This window comes from Triticum aestivum, chromosome 5B (assembly GCF_018294505.1).
Source record: "Triticum aestivum cultivar Chinese Spring chromosome 5B, IWGSC CS RefSeq v2.1, whole genome shotgun sequence".
In the NCBI taxonomy this organism is placed as follows: domain Eukaryota; kingdom Viridiplantae; phylum Streptophyta; class Magnoliopsida; order Poales; family Poaceae; genus Triticum; species Triticum aestivum.
In genome coordinates, this window is record NC_057807.1 from 104,939,710 (window position 1) to 104,962,928 (window position 23,219).

The following is a 23,219-nucleotide window of genomic DNA, read 5'->3' on the forward strand; positions in this document are numbered from 1 at the left end:
ATGTGTGTATCCTGTTATGTTTACTTCTGAGTACATATTCCGCTGCAAGTAGTTCTTCGCTAAGGAATTTCCTCACCGGCAAATTCCTCAGTGAAGAATTCATAAAAATCGCCTATTCACCCCCCCTCTAGTCGATATAACGCACTTTCAATTGGTATCAGAGCAAGGTACTCCCTTGTTCTGTGTGATTTTGGTTTAACCGCCTGGAGTTTTAGTTATGTCGACCGCAGGTATGATCAAGGTCTCGGCTGGGTGTCCTACCTTTGATGGAACGGACTACCCCTACTGGAAGAACAAGATGCGAATGCATCTTGAGGCAATTGACAATGATCTCTGGTATGTTGTGGAAAATGGTGTCCCCTCTGTCACTGAAACACTGACCGCTACCGATGTGAAGAGATTCAAACAACTCGATTCTCAAGCGAAGAATATCATCTGTGGCCATCTGAGCAAAGGACAGTATGGAAGAGTGAGTGCTTTGGAAACTGCTAAGCTTATCTGGGATATGCTGTCCAAAGTAAATGAAGGAGTCTCAACTCAGCATGACTCTCGAGTCGATGTTCTTCGGAATCTCTTCAACCGCTTCAAAAGACTCGACAACGAAAATGTCCAACAAACCTTTGATCGCCTCACTGACATCTCAAATGAGCTTCAAGCCCTCGGTGCCACTGACATCACTGATCATGAAGTTGTGAAGAAACTGCTAAGATCGCTTGATTCCTCATTTGATACTCTGGGACTGATGATACAAGAACGTGCTGACTACAAGTCGCTTGATCCTGCTGATATCCTCGAAAGGCTTAACACTCACGAGTTCCAGCTTGCTGAAAAGAGAGATCTCTATGGCTCAAACTATGGCAAACCACGTGCCCTGAAGGCTAAGGTTGTGTCTGACTCTGAATGTGAGGATTCTGGTAGTAGCCTTGGTGATCCTGAAGAACTGAGCCAGGATCTAGCTCTGCTTGTGAAGAAATTCCAGAAGTTCACAAGACGTGGTCGCTTTGGAAAACCCTCAAGAGGAAATGATTCTTCATCCAGTGACTACAAGAGAAGACTTTGCCACAAATGCAAGAAGCCTGGTCACTATATTCAAGATTGTCCTCAGTGGGAAAAGGAAATGAAGAAGAAGAAATACAAGGATTATAGTTCTGATGATATGAAGAAGAAGAAGAAATCGTCAAAATCTTCGTCATCAAAACCCTCAAAATCTTCATCTCACAAGAAGGGCAACTCCAAGAAAGCTCGGGCATTCATTGGCAAGGAAATGGACTCTGAAGCTGAATCTGAGGAAAATGATGAAGAGGAGGAGTCTGAAGAATCTGAGTCTGGTGTGGCGAGTCTGGCCGTTGCTACTGCTTTCGTCAGCAAGTCCATCTTCAACACTGAAGAAACTGACTCCACCGACAAGCCTGATGAAGATAATGATGGCTACGCTCCCACCTATTGCTTCATGGCAAAAGGAGCTAAGGTACTCAAATACAACTCCTCTGATTCTAGTGAAAATGAATCTGATGAGGATCTTAAGCCTAGCTACTCTAAACTTGCTAAAATTGCTGTGAAACAACAATGGGCTCTTGAAAAGGTTCAAAACATGCTAGATAAAAGTGATGATATGTTGGGTGAAGAAATGGATCGCACTAAAGCCTTGACTGAAAATCTTCAGAGACTTCAGTCTAGGTATGATAATCTTCAAGGTCATCATAACTCTCTCTTGTCTGATCATGAGAAACTTTCATATGAATTTCTTCAAGAAAAGCAAGATCATGAGAAGCTTTCTTTTGAAGCTCTTCAAAGAAAGGAAGATCTTGAAAAGCTAAGAGTGTGTTATGAAGATCTTCAGAAGGAGTGCGATTCATTACTAGCTCAACAAATCAGCGCTTCTCAGGAAGAATTTGTTCCTCCATGCTTAAAGTGCATTGAACGTGAATCTGCTAATTCTTCACCTGAATGTTCAAATGCTTCAACTGTTACAAATTCTTCATCTGCCTCTGCTATCACTAATTCCTCATCTGAGGACATTGCTAGTATCACTGACAATGCAGGGCTGAAGGAATTGTACATGACAGACATGTACAAAAGCCTCAAAGGGCATCAGACACTTTGTGATGTGCTCAAAAAGCAGATCCTCAACAGAAACCCTAGGAAAGAGGGTATTGCCTTTGAGAGGAAACTCAATGCCGATGGAACATATTGGAAGCCTGAGCAGTATCCCAAAACCTCATGGGTTGCTGCAAAGGGACCTCCAGTTGATCCATCTAACTTATCTGGCTTTACATGTGAATCTCCTCATTCTTCTGATGAGTCATTTGACTCCAACTATAAACTGTTCAAAAATCAGAATGGTGAAGTATTTGCTAGATATGTTGGCACTAACTGCAGGAACGGTTCCCCTATGAAGAAAATCTGGGTTCCCAAAAGCTGTGTTGAAAGTCTTCAGGTGAATGTCCTCATGACACCACCTGTGAAGAACAGGAACCCCAGATCAAATTCTTCATATGGACCAAACTCTTCATATGGATCCAAGTCCTCATATGGACCAAATTCTTCACGAGGATCAAATTCCTCAACTGGATCAAAGTCCTCATATGATTATCATCGTGCTAACAAATCTGTCTCGCAGGGTAAAGCTAAGGGCTATGAATATGTGCATTATTCTTCAAACCATTATGTTCATAAGTCCTCGAAGAATTACTCTGCTTATTCATATGCTTACCCTAACCCCTCCTATGCTAAGCGAAATGGTTTGGCATCTTTGCCACCTTTCTCACATGGTGCTCGCAGGATGATGAACTCTTTGCCACCCCTCCAGATGTGGGTGGTGAAGAAAAAGAACTAATCTCTTCTGCAGGGTCAGGTCTCCAGACGTGCTCTAACGTCTGAAGAATTTGCTGGGGACCTGACAAAATGCCTGAAAGGACGCAGGCGAATCATGATGAAATGAACTTTCATTTCACACGTCCTCATACTGCTATATCTGTTTACTGCTTGATGAAATTCATCTGATGAACTTGATATCATATTCTTCACTGATGAAGCATATGAGATTGTAAGTTACACTAATTCATCTGCAGGATGATCAACCCAAAACCACTGAATGGGTCCTCGATAGTGGATGTACAAATCACATGACTGGTGACAAGAATCTATTGATGGATGCTCCCTTATCACCGTCACCTCTGAAGCATATCATCTTTGCTGACAAAGGCAAAAGTCAGGTATTGGGTCTTGGTAAGGTTGCTATCTCTAAGGATAAGCACATGGACAAAGTCATGCTTGTTGAGTCCTTAGGATACAATCTCATGTCAGTCTCAATGCTTTGTGATCTTGATATGGTTGTTGTCTTTGGCAAATATCGCTGTGTTGTGATTATGGAAGCTGACAATTCCAAAGTCTTCGAAGGCTTTAGGAGAGGAGATCTGTATATTGTTGATTTCTCTACAGGACCACAACCAGCCGTGTGTCTACTTGCAAAAGCTTCAGAAGGCTGGCTATGGCATCGACGACTTGGTCATGCAGGCATGAGGAATTTGAACACGCTTGCGAAGAAGAAGCATGTCATTGGCATTGAGAATGTCAAATTCCTCAAGGATCACTTATGCGGAGCATGTGAAGCCGGAAAAATGACCAAGGCCAAGCATCCAGCGAAGACTATCATGACCACTACCCGTCCATTCGAATTGCTTCACATGGACCTCTTCGGACCTAATCATTATTCAGCAGTCACTAATGATGCATCTCTATATGGTTTTGTCATTGTTGATGATTATTCTCGATATACATGGGTACACATTGTTACTTACAAACATGAAGTGCAGGAAGTCTTCAAACGATTTTCCTCGAGGGCTTCAACCAACTTTGGTGTGAAGATCAAGCATATCAGAAGTGACAATGGAACTGAGTTCAAGAATTCTGGTCTTGATGCCTATCTTGATGAACTTGGTATTACTCATGAATTATCTGCTCCTTATACTCCTCAGCAGAATGGCGTCGTGGAGCGCAAGAACAGAACTCTTGTTGAGATGGCTCGCACTATGCTTGATGAATACAAAACGCCTCAGCGCTTTTGGATTGATGCAATTGATACTGCCTGCCACATCATCAACAGAGTATATCTTCACAAATTCTTCAAGAAGACTGCCTATGAACTCCTCACTGACAAGAAACCCAATGTGAGTTATTTCAAAGTCTTTGGTGCTAAATGTTGGATTAGAGATCCTCACCACAACTCTAAATTTGCACCGAAAGCACATGAAGGTTTTATGCTTGGTTACGGAAAGGACTCGCACACCTACAGAGTCTTCAACATTGTTCTTCACAAGATTGTTGACACTGTAGATGTGCGGTTCGATGAAACTAATGGCTCGCAAAGAGAGCACCTACCTTCTGTGTTAGATGAACCAGCACCTGAGGATGCTATCAAGCTCAAGGCAACTGAGGATGTCATTCCTACTGAAGAATCTGCTGAAGAATTCATTCCTGTTCATGAAGAACGTCGAGCTGATGCACCTGAAGAACATGATGAGGAAAATGGTGCTGAAGAAAATGCTGATCAAAATCCTCAGCGACAACCAACTCATCCACGCGTTGCAAAAGAAGTGCAAGTGGAGAAGATCATCGATGACATTAGCGCACCAGGTCCTCTCACACGCTCAAAAGCCTCACACTTATCTAACTTTTGTGGGCACTATGCTTTTGTCTCTATCTCAGAGCCCACTAAGGTAGATGAAGCATTTCTGGAGCCGGAGTGGATTCAGGCTATGCAAGAAGAATTACATCAGTTCGAGTTGAACAATGTCTGGGAATTGGTCAATCGCCCAGATCCTCGCAAGCATAATATCATTGGCACAAAGTGGATCTACCGCAACAAGCAAGATGAAAATGGCCTTGTGGTGAGGAATAAGGCACGACTAGTAGCTCAAGGCTACACACAGGTTGAAGGAATTGATTTCGATGAAACTTTTGCACCTGTTGCTAGACTTGAGGCTATTCGCATTTTACTTGCCTATGCTAACCATCATGATATCATCTTATATCAAATGGATGTGAAAAGTGCATTCCTCAATGGTAAGCTTGAGGAAGAAGTATATGTTGCTCAACCCCCAGGTTTTGAAGATCCCAAGAATCCTGACAAAGTCTTCAGACTCAATAAGGCCCTCTATGGCCTCAAGCAAGCCCCTCGGGCGTGGTATGACACATTGAAGGAATTCTTCGTGAAGAATGGCTTCACACCCGGTTCACTTGACCCTACTCTATTTACTAAATCATATGATGGTGAACTGTTTGTGTGCCAAATATATGTTGATGATATTATCTTTGGCTGTACTAACCAACGATATAGTGATGAATTTGCCTATATGATGAGTGAAGAATATCAAATGTCTATGATGGGAGAGTTGAAATTCTTCTTAGGTCTTCAAATTCGTCAGCAGCGCAATGGCATATTCATATCTCAGGAGAAATACCTCAAAGATGTACTGAGGAAATTCGGCATGCAAGATTGCAAAGGCGTCAAAATTCCTATGCCCACAAATGGCCATCTATGCACTGATGAAAATGGTATTGACTTCGATCACAAGGTATACCGCTCCATGATTGGTTCTTTATTGTACTTATGTGCATCTAGGCCAGATATAATGCTTAGTGTTTGCATGTGTGCCCGATTTCAAGCTGCACCGAAGGAATCACACCATAAGGCTGTGAAGCATATTCTTCGATATCTAGCTCACACACCAACACTAGGATTATGGTACCCCAAGGGCTCTGCTTTTGATCTCATTGGATATTCTGACTCTGACTATGCTGGTGATCGTGTGGACCGCAAGTCAACATCTGGCACTTGTCATTTCCTCGGACGATCTTTGGTCTGTTGGTCCTCGAAGAAACAGAACTGTGTATCACTGTCTACTGCTGAAGCTGAATACATTGCTGCTGGCTCATGCTGTGCTCAACTGCTTTGGATGAAGCAAACCCTCAAGGACTATGGCGTCAACGTGAAGAATGTGCCTCTCCTCTGCGACAATGAGAGTGCCATCAAGATTGCTCACAACCCAGTTCAGCACTCGAAGACTAAGCACATCCAGATTCGTCATCATTTTCTTCGTGATCATGTGTTGAAGGGCGATATCTCCATCGAGCATGTGAAGACTGAAGAACAGCTAGCTGATATCTTCACTAAGCCCTTGGATGAGAAGAGATTTAGCAAGTTGCGGTGTGAGCTAAATATCTTAGAATCTTCGAATGTTCTTTGAAAAGGACACACATCCTAACCCTTATGCATAATTGATGACTTAGATGTGCAACACATGAAGAAACGTTTTTCTTCAATCAATGAAGAATAACATTCTAAGTGTGAAGAAATTAATGAAGAATTTGATTCTCAGAACCCTACGACAATTGTACGCGGTGTCTGAAATCATCATTCTTATACGGTGGGCTACGCCACCACAAAAGTTGAAAATCTTCAATTTGAGTTTTTCCTCATTTTTGAAATTCCTCAGTTTTTCAAATTCTTCAACTTTGCAAAATCTTCAATGTTTCCGTCGTTTTTCTTCATTGGCTATATATATATATATGAGTTTATGTCCTCTACAGCATTCACTTATTGCTATTTCTTCAAGTTGCTGATTTCTGCTAAGTGAATGTGATCGGACCCTCCCCCCTCTATGCTATACTCAATCCAATCTATTCACAAATTCTTCATGTGCGTTCTGATTGAAACTCGTTCAAAGTCTTCACTGTGTCCTTGACAGCTGAAGAAATTGCGAACGAAACTTTTAAACAAATCTTATCCAGATTTTCGGTTTTACCGCTCAAACCGTTCCGCATCCCACGATGCATTAGTTTAATCACCCACGATCTTACACGATCTCATCTGCACAGTACGTGGGTGACACATGTCGCGTAAAGAAGAAAGGGCAGGGGCATGTTCGTCCCAAAATCTTCGGGCGAACAGTTTTCACAGTGGCTATAAATACCCCTCTCCCTTCCTTACTTCATTTACTCTGCTCGGTCGATGTCTCTCGCTCGAGCTCTCCTCAAACCCTAGCGCCGCCGCTACTCCATCGCCGCCGGTGAGGAAGAGCTTCACTGCCTCGACCTCGTCGCCGTCGTACTCACGCCGGCCGCGGAAATCTTCACTCCGCCGCCGCCGTAGCTGTCTCCCTCTGCCAAGTTAGGGCGTGGGAGATCTAACGTGACGAACTTCACTACAGTTCATCTCTGTTCGTCGTGTTCTTCAGTTCGAGTAATTAAAAGTCACTTTTATTACTCGCGTTGATTCTCAAATCTTTCTGAAAATATTCATAGGTGTTTTTGTTCTTCATATCTTCACATATGAACACCTCACACACTGTATACTCTTGATTTATCTCTCTAAGCATTCATTTCTTCAAGATTCCTCAATTGTGCGGATTTTCAATCTGTACAACTCTGGAACCTAAGACAAAACGCTTAGTGAAATTCCTCAAGGCTCAACTGGTCAAATTCCTCAAAACTTGTTCTTTTGAAAAATCGTCTGAGAACGCATATGACCTCTCCAAATTCCTCGCACCTACACTCTGTTCACAGGTACTCATGTCCGCTGCTGAATCACTAGGTTCTCATCAACTTAACTCATTTGCAGCGTTCCTCGAAGAAAAACTGCATACTTCTTCAGAGTGCTCTATTGTTCAAATTCCTCATCTGAAGAAAATGGCAGAAGGCAAGAGACCGCAGAAGGGAGGAAAGAAACCGGAGGTCATGACTGCCTTTGAGATTCCTGATGAAATATACAAAGATTACTGCACACCTGATGAATCCAAGTTTGGCAAGGAGACCAAAAATCAGCGCAAAGTGCGCATACAGAGGATAGAAAGAAGATGGGCACGAGAATGGAGGGAATACCGCTATGTTACTCCCAAGTACATGAGGAAATTCGCCTTAAACCCTCCATGCCCAAGAGCTCCATTGGCACCTGGCCAAGTCGCTGATCCCACCAGCATCAAGCGTGGTGAAGACTTTCCTGAAGAGTGGTCCAGATGCCAAGCCAAATTGGCAAGACAGGCCAAGGAGGCAGTAAGGAAATTCAATGAGGATTCTGCTGCTGCTGCTGCCGCTGAGCCCTCGGTCAAGCCGAGGAAATCAATGCCGAAGAAGCCTGCTCGCAAACCAAGTGCTTCACCATCAGCGCCCTCACGGCCCAGTTCCTCAGCTGCGCCCTCACGGCAAATTCCTCAGACTGCTGCTGCTCATTCAAAATCCTCAGCAGCTCCCTCCAAGTCCTCAACTCCTGTGCATCTGGCTACATGTCAAAGGACTCAGGGTTTCTCAATTGCCTCGGGTGTCTCAGCAAGTTCCTCAGCTGCACCAATGTCCTCAACAGGCCCCACTCTGCTGAAGACAAAAGCAACAGCTGGACGCGGTCCTCGGCCAAGTCCAAAGAAGAAACAGGTTGCATTCAACATACCCTCTGATGATGAAGCCTCTGATGAAGAACTTGCAGAAATCATCAGAGACAGACTGACCAAGGCCGCTAGAGCCAAAAGAACAAATGTGCCTCTGCTTTTGGATCCGAAGAAGATCCTTGATTTCATCGACCTATGGCATCAGGATCCAAACACTCCCATACCGGATCTGCCACTGACTCCTGGTCAAAGTCATATGCTGAACCATTTCATCGCTGAAGAGAAATGGAAATTTGAAAAGGCTCGTGAATTAAAGAGAACGCAAGCCAGAAAGGAGAAGCTTCTGAGGAAGAATATCGTCAACTTGACTCCTGAAGAACTTCTCAAAGCTCAATCTGAAATCCAAGCCCTCAGCAAGGATTTCGATGCTTACAATGCTGATTGGCAAGGAGCCAAGGTGAGATTCGTCAATTTGACAAAGAGAATGACAACTGTTGCAGCCCCATCGCAACAAGAAAATCCTCAGGCTGAAGACTCTGCTCAGCCTGCTGAAGAACATGCCAGCACTGCTGATGACTTTCAGCGTGCTGATGAGAACACAAGTTCCAGGGCTGATGACTCCATCCCAGCCGCTGAAGAAATTCCCAGGGCATCCACTAGTGGTGCGCCTGAAGAATCTGAAGAAAACAGGGCAACTGCACCAGTTGCACCTGAAGAAACTGTACCACAATCCTCAGCTCCTCCTGCGCCAACAACAACTCCAATTCTTCCTTCAGCTTATGAAGTGAAGAAGACAAAGGCTGCAGAACGAGCTGCAGTGAAGAAGAGGAAGGCATCAGCTGCGTCAAATTCTTCGGCTGCGAAGAAAATGAAGCCAATGACCAGCTCACTTGAAAATCCTATTGATGCCATTCCCATCTCCTCCATGTCGTCTAAGGAAATTGTTCCTTATGGATAAGATTACACGATCCCAAGTGGATCTGATGAAGAAAATCAATCTGTTGCTACCTCAGAATAGCTTGATGAAGAAATTGAAGTGGAAGCTTTCCCTTCAACCCCAGTCGTTTCCTCACCCGTGCCTCAGTTCACAGCTGAAGAGGCAGGTGTTGAGGAAATTGAAAAAGAAGATGAAGACGTGGATATTGGGTGCACTACACCAGTGATGAACGATGACTTTTGGGAAAGTCAGCATCCCAATACTCCTCTCTTCACTCCGATTCTACAAGTTCCTCAGTCCCCGGCTACAACTGTTCAAATGGGCTCTGAAGAAACTCATCCCACATCGTCTGTCAATGAAGAAATTCCAGCCACTAGCGCTGAAGAACCCACTGCTGATCCTCAAACTGCACAAGGAGAGGAACCAGAAATTCCTCAGCCTGAAGAACCTGAGATCGCGATTCCTGAGCTTGTGTTGCAAATCACTGATATTCCTCTGCCCAAACCGAAGAATCCGTTCTCAGCAAGCAAAAATTCAAGGCTGAAGACTTCTTTTCTGAGCATGTGTTCTTCACTGCTTATAATCCATATGACTCTGCTCGAATGAGGAAAAGACGCTTCTGGACTCCAACTCAAGCAAACTTCTATTCCTCAGTGCTATTTGACAAGGACAAGATCTTCGACCATGAGCATATTCCTCATGTGGATATGGAATCACTGCCGTGCTTCGAGCCAGTACCCCGTGTTCTTCACGATGCAGGGCTACTGAATTTCTGCACTGATATCTGCGACTGGAATGAAGAACTCATTCTTCAGTTCTATGCCACCCTGCACATCACCGGAGATGCTGAAGATATCAACTCATGGGTACTGGATTGGATGACAGAGAATACTCACTACAAGGCACCAGCAACTGAATTGCTTCGTGTCCTTCCTCTTGATCCTCCCCATGAAACTGCAGGTTGCATCTACAATGACCACGAACTGTCTGATCACTTTATGCAAGTGCTCATGAAACCGTTGAAGCCAGGACAAGCCCCTCGAACCAAATTCCTCGTCAAGGAATTGCTGTATGTGCCTCGGACTGTCTATAGAATCTTGACGAAGACAATGAGTCCCATCAAAGGCCACGACTCAAATGAAGAAGATGTCGTTGGCATCATGAAGAACATGCTTTTCAATATCATTCATGGCGTTCCTGTCAATTTCCATGATTTCTTCATGAGGACTCTGACCAATGTTGCAATGTCACCTTTTGAGCTGAAGCCATATGCACCTTGGATTATGAGATTCATAAGGGCAAGATCTTCACTGAACTACAAGGCTGACACTCTGAACCATGGCAGCTACTTGCCGCCCATTGAAGTCCTCAAGCGACCAGTTTCATCATCTGATGATAAGGGCAAGGCAGCATCTGTGATTGATGAAGGCACTCGTCCATTGGATGGTCAATTTCGCAAGGCTGCATCTTACTCCACCAATGACGATTCTGCAACGCATGACACTGCCGCAAATACCTCAACCAAGCAACAGCCTCAAGCTACTGCACCCAGGGTGATGACTGATCGTGAGTTACTCCTCAGTCTTCATCAGAAGGTTGATCGCAATCAGAAATGGGTGAAGCGCCAATTTGCTGCAATTCTTCACAACATGACCTCAACACATAATGCAGTGAAGAAAAATCAGTACTACCTTCATGAAACCCTCAACCGCACCTGGGTTGTTCTTAATCATGTATATTCCGCGGAAGAATTGAAGACAATGGGTCTTCAGGAAGCATTTGACTGGTCTGCACCACCTCCGAAGAAATTCAAGAGAGTCAAAGTTCCTGATTTGGTGGCTAGCTCTTATTCTTCATCGCGTGAAACTGATGAATATGAAGATTTGGACGACACTGCGGCAGGCCCTACTTCAACATCCAACCCCGACAACGCTGGCGCTCCTTCCTCGACTTGAAAATCTTCAGGGGCGTTAGTCCTCAGTTTCGATCCTTTTGGTCATTTGATGACAAAGGGGGAGAAATCTGAGTTAGTCTTCAAGCGGGTTTATACTATGGGCGTTTTTATTAAGTTACAACTCTCGTTCTTCCGAAACCTTTTATTGGATCGAGTTGTAATCTTAAATCCGATGGTGCCTTGATACTTTTGATCGTGCTTCGATATGTTTGATGCTCTGATTTTGATATGTTTGATGCTCTGATGCTTTTGAAGCACTAAGCTCTGAATATGATATTTGAGCTCTGAAACTCTTGATGTGATATTCTGCATGCTTATTCCTAGTCAATATTATTGCACGCATGCTGAATCACATCAGGCACCATATTTCATCATGCATTTCAAATTCTTCATATTATATATCAAATGTGTGTATGAATTACAAGATATAGGGGGAGATCTCCATGATTCAATTCTTCAAAATGTGCATTGCCTCAAAAGCAAATTCCTCATTATGCACATATTCAGGGGGAGTTCTTCTATATCTTGCAATCAAATTCCTCAATATCAGTATTTACACTTCATATGTTTATCCCCGTTGAAAACTTAACCTATGTTGTCATCAATCACCAAAAAGGGGGAGATTGTAAGTGCATCTAGTGCCCCTTAGTGATTTTGGTGTATTGAAGACTTATAGGTTAAGTAACTGATGCGTTTGTGAGTGTACACAGGTCTATAAGTCTAGGAGGAGTTTGATATTTACAGAGAAAGTCGACCCCTAAAAATGAAGTTCTTCGACTGAAGACTTTGATATTCTGAAGACTTTCTGAAGACTTTGAAAGTGAAGAAATTGGTGTGACCTTGAAGACTTGATATTCATTCGAGGAATATGAAGCGTGAAGACTTTTGTTTTCGTAGTTTCATTTTCTCTTTCTTGAGTCATAGGAAACACCGTACTGTTAAAGGGGGTCGAGGAAATACTAAGGAAAAATTTCCATGTGATGCTCAACTCAAAATCCTACACCTACCAATCCCTTCGAGTGAAGCCATTGGAAATCTCATACAGTTCAGTCAAATTCTTCAGTGACAGAGACGCAGTTCTTCTGGTCACTGATGACTTTGCTCTGACTGAGGAGTTAGGAATTCGCCAGTGCGAATTGCCTACACAGTGAGGAACATGATAGCCCTGAGGAATTTGAGAGTCAAATTTCCGACCGTTGCTGTGCTGCGCGCCGGCGGACCAAAATATCTTATCCACCTAACGGTCATATCATTGAAGGGCATTTATGTCTTATCATGTCGGGCTGCTCCCTAGGCTATAAATAGCCGCCCCCTACAACCACTAGTTGGTTGGCTGCTCCGAGAGAACTTGACACTTGTCATTTGAGAGCAACCCATCCTCCGAGGACTTTGAGCGAAAATCATCAAGTGAGGAAAATCCCAAAACCAAACCCCACAAACCCAAAGTGATTGAGCATCACTGAAGAAATTGATCCTGCGTGGATCCGACGCTTGTTACCTTTGAAGACTGTGCTTCTTCCAGACGGTTAGGCGTCAAGGTCTAGAGCATCCAAGAGGAATTGTGGATCGCCGAGTGACCAAGTCTGTGAAGGTTTGGAAGTCACCTGAAGACTTACCACGAGTGATTGGACGAGGCCTGCGTGGTCTTAGTTCAAGGAGAATACGGTGAGGACTGGGTGTCCTGAGTTGCGGCTCAGAGACTGGGTGTCCGGGACTGTGTGTCCTCGAGTTTAAATACTCAGCCGCTCCAACCAGACGTACAACTGAGACAGCAGTTGGAACTGGTTTACCAAATCATTGTCTTCACCAACTGACTGGTTCTATTTCCTCAACTCATTCATTTCCTCATTCTGTGTTGCATGTTGTTCATATCTGTGCTTGAAGACTTTGACTGAAGACTTTCACAAATTCCTCAGTTCAATTTCTTCAGTCTGTTTGTCTTCATCTTGTTATCCTGTGTTTACGCTTTCCGTACTCTATTCTAGTCTTCATTTCATCATGCTGACTATGTGTGTATCCTGTTATGTTTACTTCTGAGTACATATTCCGCTGCAAGTAGTTCTTCGCTAAGGAATTTCCTCACCGGCAAATTCCTCAGTGAAGAATTCATAAAAATCGCCTATTCACCCCCCCTCTAGTCGATATAACGCACTTTCAGATAGTTGTGCTGGTTGTGTTTTCAGGGAAAGAACAGTCGATCAAGTTGAATTATTATTGAATAATATGTTGACAAATGAAAATAATTGGACACTTCCTGAACCAATCCTGAAGCCAACTCCGAAGAAAATAGGTGTTCTATTTCTCAGTCCTGAAGATATGCAAGAGGCAAAGAAATCTATGAAAGAAAAAGGTATTAAAGCTGAAGATGTTAAGAATTTACCTCCTGTTGAAGAAATACATGGCCTTAATATACCACCTATCAAAGAAATACATGGTCTTGATAACTAGACACAGGTAGTAAAGGTAAATTCTCTCTATAGATATGATAAAGTTGAAATTCCGTCTACTAAGTTTGCTAGCCAATGCTTGGATGAATTTGATGACTTTATGGCTAGACAAGAAAATTTTAATGCTTATGTTGGTAGACAATTAAAAAGTAATGCTTATATGATTGGACACTTGAGGGATTATATGGCTAGAGTTAAAGGTGAACTTAAACTCATTAGTAAACATGCTTCTATGGTTACCACTCAAGTAGAACAAGTACTTAAGGCTCGGAATGATTTGCTCAATGAATTAAATAATAAACATGACTTTGCTGTTAGAGGAGCAACTAGAATGGGTAAAATGACTCAGGAACCCTTGTATCCTGAGGGCCACCCTAAGAGAATTGAGCAGGATTCTCAGAGAACTAATGTTGATGCACCTAGTACTTCTAAAAAGAAGAAGAAAAATGATAGGACTTCACATGCTTCTAGTGAACTTGTTGTAGACACACCTGAGAATCCCAAGAATATTTCTATTTCTGATGCTGAGACACAATCTAGTGATGAACAGGAACCTAGTGATAATGTTAATGATAATGTTCATGTTGATACTCAACCTATAAATAATAATGATGTAGAGATTGAACCTGCCGTTGATATTGATAACCCACAATCAAAGAATCAACATTATGATAAGAGAGACTTTGTTGCTAGGAAGCACGGTAAAGAAAGAGAACCATGGGTTCAGAAACCCATGCCTTTTCCTCCTAATCCATCCAAGAAAAAGGATGATGAGGATTTTGAGCGCTTTGCTGAAATGATTAGACCTATCTTTTTGCGTATGCATTTAACTGATATGCTTAAAGTTAATCCTTATGCTAAATACATGAAAGATATTATTACAAATAAAAGAAAGATACTGGAAGCTGAAATTTCCACCATGCTTGCTAATTATACTTTTAAAGGTGGAATACCTAAGAAACTAGGAGATCCAGGAGTACCAACTATACCTTGGTCCATTAAAAGAAACTATGTTAAAACTGCTCTATGTGATCTTGGAGCAGGTGTTAGTGTTATGCCTCTCTCTTTATATCGTAGACTTGAATTGAATAAGTTGACACCTCCTGAAATATCTTTGCAAATGGCTGAGAAATCAACCTCTATACCTCGGCATTTGTGGGGATGTGCCTGTTGTGGTTGCAAACGTTACTATCTTAACGGACTTCGTTATTCTTGATATTCCCGAGGATGATAGTATGTCGATTATCCTTGGTAGACCCTTTTTGAATACTGCAGGGGCTGTTATTGATTGCAACAAAGGCAATGCCACTTTTCATGTTAATGGTAATGAACATACGGTACATTTTCCGAGGAAACAACCTCAAGTTCACAGTATCAATTCTATTGGAAAAATTCCATCAATTATTATTGGAGGTTTTGAATTTCCTCTTCCTACTATCAAGAAGAAATATGATATTCTTATTATTGGGGATGTTCATATCCCCGTTGAGGTAACCTAGTGTTATTCGAAATTACTCTGGTTCCATGTTATTCAGATTGAGTTTGTTAACAAGATCATGAGATGGATGAAGTTACAAGGCACAACCTTCTGTACCCTCTTTTTACTTTCTTTTATTTAGGTTAAATAAAGCAAAAATAGTATTTTCTGTCTGTTTTCTGAATTATCCATGCAATAAAAAATACCCCAAAAATAAAAGTTCTCCAAATGCCCTGAAAATTTAATATGATTTTTTCTAGAATATTTGAGAATATCTGGCACTGAGAACACAGCAGGGGGAGCAAGCACCTGGCCACGAGGGTCCAGGGCGCGCCCCTTGCCTCGTGGGCCCACGGTGGCCCCCTTCACTTATTCCTGCACCCATACTCTTCTTCTTCCTCCCAAAAAAATCACTATCCATCTCAAGCTCAAGTTCTAGCTCATCTTGCTGCCATTTTCGATCTCCTTCCTCAAAGCTCCTTTCACAAAACTGCTTTGGTGGTTTGTTCTTTGGTATGTGACTCCTCCAATGATCCAATTAGTTTTTGTTCTAGTGCTTTATTCATTGCAAATTTTTGCTGCCTAGGTGACCCTGTTCTTGAGCTTGCATGTCAAATTTATATGGTCCCAAGTAGTTCTAATGCATGAAATAGTCTCTAGGCACTTGTGGGAGTAGTTGCTATCAATTTTGTTGAGTTTGGTTCACTTTTATTTTGAGTTACTAAAAATTTCAGAAATTTTCAGAAAATGATGAAGAGATTTTTGAGGGGCTCTTCTAGCCAAAGATCGAAGGAGAAGCAGAGTAAGGAGAATAAAAAGCCCAAGTATAATCTCCCTTGCGTCACGGAAGTTCAGCCGTGTGAATGGCCTTGTGATGATTTCTTGAGAGCGGCCGGGATTCATGATGATTTTTACTCTTTGGCTGGTGATGCGGGCCTCACCGACTTCCTCCATGACCAGCTCGAACAGTATCTCTGACTCACTAATACTTCTGTGCAAAAAATTTACTTTCATTCTAAGAAATCACCTCCTTTAGTAGAGTTTCATTTATATGATGAGGCTAGGGAGATGTCATTATGTGAATTTTGTGCGGTTTGCAAGATACCCTTCGAGGGCAGCTTAGAGGAACCACATCGTAGAGATGTGGATGGATTTATTGACATGATTACTATAGGGGAAACGAGGAAGGTTTTCGATGCAAGGATTACTAGCATACATTTTCCTGTTTTACGTTACTTTGCAATATTCGCTAGTCGATGCTTAATTGGTCGCGGGAACTGTGGAAACCTTAGTGTTCCCGATATTATTATTTTGTGCCATGCTTTATTTTGTGATAACACTGTTAGTACGTGTGCTATTGTTGCTAAATGGTTAAGTCTGAACCGTACAAAGGGCCCCATCTTTGGAGGCATCTATGCTTCACGCCTTGCTAAACACTTCAGGGTACCTATTAGGCATTATGAGAAAGATGAAAAGCTACTGCCTCCTACTTTTCTAGATTATAAGAGCATGGTAGCACATGAGTTTATTGTTAAAAATGATGATAAGATGCTTAAGTATAATTTGAGATTTCATAAAACTCACAGTGAGACTATTATCTTGCCTGCACCCTCTTTGTTTGATTTAACTACAGGCACGTACCTCATCTTGCCGGATGCCGTTCACACGTACCGGGGCCAGACATCAGCTCCAGAGCCTGAGCCGGAACCACCACTTGACCCTTATCGACCGTCCTTTTATCAGTGGGATCTGGAGGAGATCGCCAGCCAGTGGTACCCGGATGACACTCCTCAGTACACCGGAGAGAGTAGCCGCAATCCATGGGCATAGACCAACTTAGGCCAAAAGCCTAAGCTTGGGGGAGTACGTATTTCTCACTGACATTAAATTCATGTTCACACAGTTATTCTAGTTGTCGGTGCTCACACTTTTTCATTGTACTATCCATGCTAGTTTAATTTCTTTTTCTTGCTTTCTTCTTGTGTGTTTGAATAACCTTAAGAAAAACCAAAAAAAATAGTTGTAGCATTTAGCTAGTTTATTTTCCATGCTTGTAGTAGTAATTAAAAGAAAACCCAAAAAGATTTCTCGTTTTTCTTTTGCTTGTTGGGAGTTTTCCCAAGTAAATAGTTTTATTTCTTTTCTTTTCTTTGGGGGTCGAGAGGAGAAGACCATAATGAAAATGTTAAGTGGCTCTCATATGCATTATTGTTGATTTAACCAAGAGCCCATATTACCTTGGCTTCTCCCTTGAATTGAATGCTTGTAGATTCTAGCTTAGTCCAATGCATGTGCACTATTATTATTATCCACACCGTTCGGTCGTGCTAGTGAAAGGCAATAATGACGATATATGATGGACCGATTGAGATGAGAGAAGCTGGTATGAACTCGACCTATCTTGTTTTTGTAAATATGATTAGTTCATCGTTCCTGATTCAGCCTATTATGAATAAACATGTTTGCAATGACAATTAGAGATTATAGTTGCTTATACCATGCTTAATTAGCTAGGAGTTTATATTGGTTTACCTTGCGTGCCAACATGCTATTAAAATGGTTGTGATATGGTATGATAGGGTGGTATCCTCCTTTGAATGATTCGAGTGACTTGACTTGGCACATGTTCATGCATGTAGTTGAAACAAAATCAACATAGCCTTCACGATATTTATGTTCATGGTGGATTATATCCTACTCATGCTTGCACTCAGTGTTGATTAATTTTAATGCATGTTCATGACTATTGTCGCTCTCTAGTTGGTCGCTTCCCAGTCTCTTTCTAGCCTTCACTTGTACTAAGCGGGAATACTGCTTGTGCATCCAAACCCCATAAACCCCAAAGTTATTCCATATGAGTCCACCATACCTTCCTATATGCGGTATCTACCTGCCGTTCCAAGTAAATTTGTATGTGCCAAACTCCAAACCTTCAAATGAAATTCTATTTTGTATGCTCGAACATATCATGTATCAACTAGGGTTGTCTGTATCTTCCATGCTAGGCGGGTTATTCTCAAGAGGAGTGGACTCCGCTCCTCACTCTCGAGAAAATGGTTGGTCACCGGGATGCCCAGTCCCATGCTCAAATCAAATCAAAATAATTGCCAACAAAACTCCCCCGGGATTGTTGTTAGTTGGAGGCACCCGTTGTTTCAGGCAAGCCATGGATTGATGATTGTTGGTGGAGGGGGAATATACACTTTACCATTCTATTTGGGAACCGCCTATAATGTGTGTAGCATGGAAGATATCGAGATCTCTCGGTTGTTATGTTGACAGTGAAAGTATACCGCTCAAAATGTTATTTATCTCCATTTCAAAATCGAGCTCTGGCACCTCTACAAATCCCTGCTTACCTCTGCGAAGGGCCTATCTATTTACTTTTATGTTGAGTCATCACTCTCTTATTAAAAAGCACCCGCTGGAGAGCACCGCCATCATTTGCATGGATTACTGTTAATTTATATTGGGTATGACTATGACTGGATCTCTTTTACCATGAATTACAATGTTTAGTTAGTCCTTGATCTTTAAAGGTGCTTTGCATTTATGTTTTGCGGTCTCAGAAAGGGCTAGCGAGATACCATCTTGTTATATCATATTATGATTGTTTTGAGAAAGTGTTGTCATCCGAGATTTATTATTATTGCTCGCTAGATGATTATGCCATCATTGATATGAGTAAACATGAGACCTAAGTGTTATTGTGAAAATGGCTAATTCATAATCTTTGTTGAAAACTTGAATGCTGGCTTTACATATTTGCAACAACAAGAGCAAACAGAGTTTGTAAAAGTTTTCTTTATCACTTTCAGTTTATCAACTGAATTGCTTGAGGACAAGCAAAGGTTTAAGCTTGGGGGAGTTGATACGTCTCCATCGTATCTACTTTTCCAAACACTTTTGCCCTTGTTTTGGACTCTAAGTTGCATGATTGGAATGGAACTAACCCGGACTGACGCTGTTTTCAGCAGAACTGCCATGGTGTTATTTTTGTGCAGAAATAAAAGTTCTCGGAATGACCTGAAAATCCACGAAGCAACTTTTTGAAATTAATAAAAAATATTGGTGAAAGAATCAACGTCAGGGGGCCCACACCCAGTCCACGAGGGTGGGGCGCCCCACCTAGGGCACGCCCCTGCCTCGTGGGCCCCCTGAAGATCCACTGACCTCAACTCCAACTCCATATATTCATGTTCGGGGAGAAAAAAATCAGAGAGAAAGATTCATCGCGTTTTAGAATATGGAGGCGCCGCCAAGCCCTAAACTCTCTCGAGAGGGCTGACCTGGAGTCCGTTCGGGGCTCCGGAGAGGGGGATTCGTCGCCGTCGTCATCATCAACCATCCTCCATCACCAATTTCATGATGCTCACCGCCGTGCGTGAGTAATTCCATCGTAGGCTTGTTGGACGGTGATGGGTTGGATGAGATTTACCATGTAATTAAGTTAGTTTTGTTAGGGTTTGATCCCTAGTATCCACTATGTTCTGAGATTGATGTTGCTATGACTTTGCTATGCTTAATGCTTGTCACTAGGGCCCAAGTGCCATGATTTCAGATCTGAACCTATTATGTTTTCATGAATATATGTGAGTTCTTGATCCTATCTTGCAAGTCTATAGTCACCTATTATGTGTTATGATCCGTTAACCCCGAAGTGACAATAATCGGGATACTTATCGGTGATGACCGTAGTTTGAGGAGTTCATGTATTCACTAAGTGTTAATGCTTTGGTCTGGTACTTTATTAAAAGGAGGCCTTAATATCCCTTAGTTTCCAATAGGACCCCGCTGCCACGGGAGGGTAGGACAAAAGATGCCATGCAAGTTCTTTTCCATAAGCACGTATGACTATATTCGGAATACATGCCTACATTACATTGATGAATTGGAGCTAGTTTTGTGTCATCCTATGTTATAACTATTACATGAGGAATCGCATCCGACATAATTATCCATCACTGATCCAATGCCTACGAGCTTTTCACATATTCCTCTTTGCTTAGTTACTTTACCGTTGCCATTGTTACAATTACTACAAAACTGCTACTGTTACTTTTGCTACTGTTACCGTTACTTCCATACTAACTTGCTACTAAATACTTTGCTGCAGATACTAAGTTATCCAGGTGTGGTTGAATTGACAAGTCAATTGCTAATACTTGAGAATATTCTTTGGCTCCCCTTGTGTCGAATCAATAAATTTGGGTTGAATACTCTACCCTCGAAAACTGTTGCGATCCCCTATACTTGTGGGTTATCAGATGCCGGTCTGGACTAGCGTTTGAGGGCAGTTTAAGAGGTTGTCTGGGTCAATCATTATGTGATAGTGACCGTGCGGCCCGCCCAGAAGTATGAGATGGGTTTGAGGCGCCCTAGTGTAGATGCTCTTACACTAACAGTCAAACGGCTAGGGCTTGTTTGGTTGCCGTAGCCAACAGTAGCTGCATTGCATAGCCTTCTCAACTCAGCCTGGCTATGCAAATGCTGCCTCAAATGCACCATCTGCATGTTATTTGGTTGCCTGCATGACCTCTTGCTTGCATCGGCAGAACCACACTGCCTGGTGTTTGGTTGCCTGCATGTTAGTGGACAAACCCAAGGCATGGTGTTTGGTTGTATGCAACGCCTGGTGTGTGGTAACCTCTTTGGCTAGTTGGTGAGGTTACCAGCACACTTCGGCACAACCATGTAGCACACATCATAAGCAGAGCAGAGTATAAACATAGGATCAATTACTTAAGCGCATATTTCAGATAAGTAGTACCACACTTCATAACAGTTCAAAGCATAACCATAAACAGTTCAAAGCAGACTCGATAGTAATTAGAAAGGATGTGCCCCAGCCCTACTCCTTGGCGGCAAAGGCTTCGTCGTGCTTCCAGCACTTGTTGACGACCTCAATTCCATCCTTGTCGAAGATGATGAACTTGAGGGTGTCGGGAGTGAGGAGCTTGAATGTCACCATGTAGCCGATCTTGATCTGATGAACGGCTGCGTAGGTGGACCAACCCTGATCCAGGGTCACCCAGCCGTTCATTAGCTTCACCATCACCTTCCAAGAGTAGCCAGTGTTGTTCCTACGCTTGAACTCCGTCGGCACCGTGATGAAGTGCTTGGTGAAGTCCAGGGGCATGGGGATGCACTCAAGCTTCGGTGCAAGGATGACCTTGCAAAAATGAGTCGGGCCATCCTCCTGATGGTAGTGGCCGTAGTTGCGGTGCTTGTTGTTGGGGGGCTCCTCCATGCCCTCGTGTCTCCACCCTCAGGCGTCTTCGGGTCTTCCTCAGTGGTGGGCGGCAGCTATACCTGGCCATACCTCGGGCCGGGCCTAGCCAAGCCCGACGAAAAAAACCCAGGCCCGAGCCCGGCCCGGCCCGACCATCGAGCCTATTTTCTGGGCCCGAGCCCAGCCCAACCTTCAAAGAAATGCAAAAATGACGGGCCTGGGCCCGGCCCAGCCCGACCTTCGGGCTCAAAATCTAGGCCCGGGTCGGGCTTTTTTAGGCCGGGTCGGGCCGGGCCGGCCGGGGCGGGCTTCCCATGGCCAGGTATAGCGGCAGCACAACCTCGTCGGGCATTGGGTGAAGGGGCTGCTTGCCCTTGTTGTCAAGGGCTGGGAGCACCTCATTGCTCTCCTCGATCTGCACACAATTCATGGAGTCACGCACAACACATGGTTCATGGCTTATTGACGAGCATGTAGTTAAAACGGCATGATGATACGTCAATTTTGCATCATGCTTTTATATTGATATTTATTGCATTATGGGTTGTTACTACACATTATGTCACAATACTTATGCCTTTTCTCTCTTATTTTGCAAGGTTTACATGAAGAGGGAGAATGCCGGCAGCTGGAATTCTGGGCTGGAAAAGGAGCAAATATTAGAGACCTATTCTGCACAACTCCAAAAGTCCCGAAACTTCGCGAAAGTCAGTTTTGGAATTTATTAAAAATATTGGGTGAAGAAAGCATCAGAGGGGGGCCACCCACTGTCCACAAGGGTGGGGGGTGGGCCCTACCCCCCTGGGCGTGCCCCCTGCCTCGTGGGCCACCTGGAAGCCCCCCGATGCCCATCTTCTGGTATATGATGTCTTTTGCCCTAAAAAGAATCATAAGGAAGCTTTCCGAACGAAGCGCCGCTGTCTCAAGGCGGAACCTTGGCGGAACCAATCTAGGGCTCCAGCGGAGCTGTTCTGCCGGGGAAACACCCCTCCGGGAGGGGGAAATCGTCGCAAACGTCATCACCATCGATCCTCTCATCGAGGAAGTGTCAATATCCATCAACATCTTCACCAGCACCATCTCCTCTCAAACCCTAGTTCATCTCTTATATCCGATCTTTGTCTCAGAACCTCAGATTGGTACCTGTGGGTTGCTAGTAGTGTTGATTACCCCTTGTAGTTGATGCTAGTTGGTTTATTCGGTGGAAGATCATATGTTCAAATCCTTTATGCACATTAATACCCCTCTGATTATGAACATGAATATGATTTGTGAGTAGTTACATTTGTTCTTGAGGACATGGGAGAAGTCTTGTTATAAGTAGTCATGTGAATTTGGTATTCGCTCGATATTGTGATGAGATGTATGTTGTATTTCCTCTAGTGGTGTTATGTGAACGTCGACTACATGACACTTCACCATTATTTGGGCCTAGGGGAAGGCATTGGGAAGTAATAAGTAGACGATGGGTTGCTAGAGTGACAGAAGCTTAAACCCTAGTTTATGCGTTGCTTCGTAAGGGGCTGATTTGGATCCATGTGTTTCATGCTATGGTTAGGTTTACCTTAATTCTTCTTTCATAGTTGCGGATGCTTGCGAGAGAGGTTAATCATAAGTGGGATGCTTTTCCAAGGAAGTGCAGTACCCAAGCACCGGTCCACCCACATATCAAATTATCAAAGTAATGAACGCGAATCATATGAGCATGATGAAAACTAGCTTGACGATAATTCCCATGTGTCGTCGGGAGCGCTTTCTTTTATATAAGAGTTTGTCCAGGTTTGTCCTTTG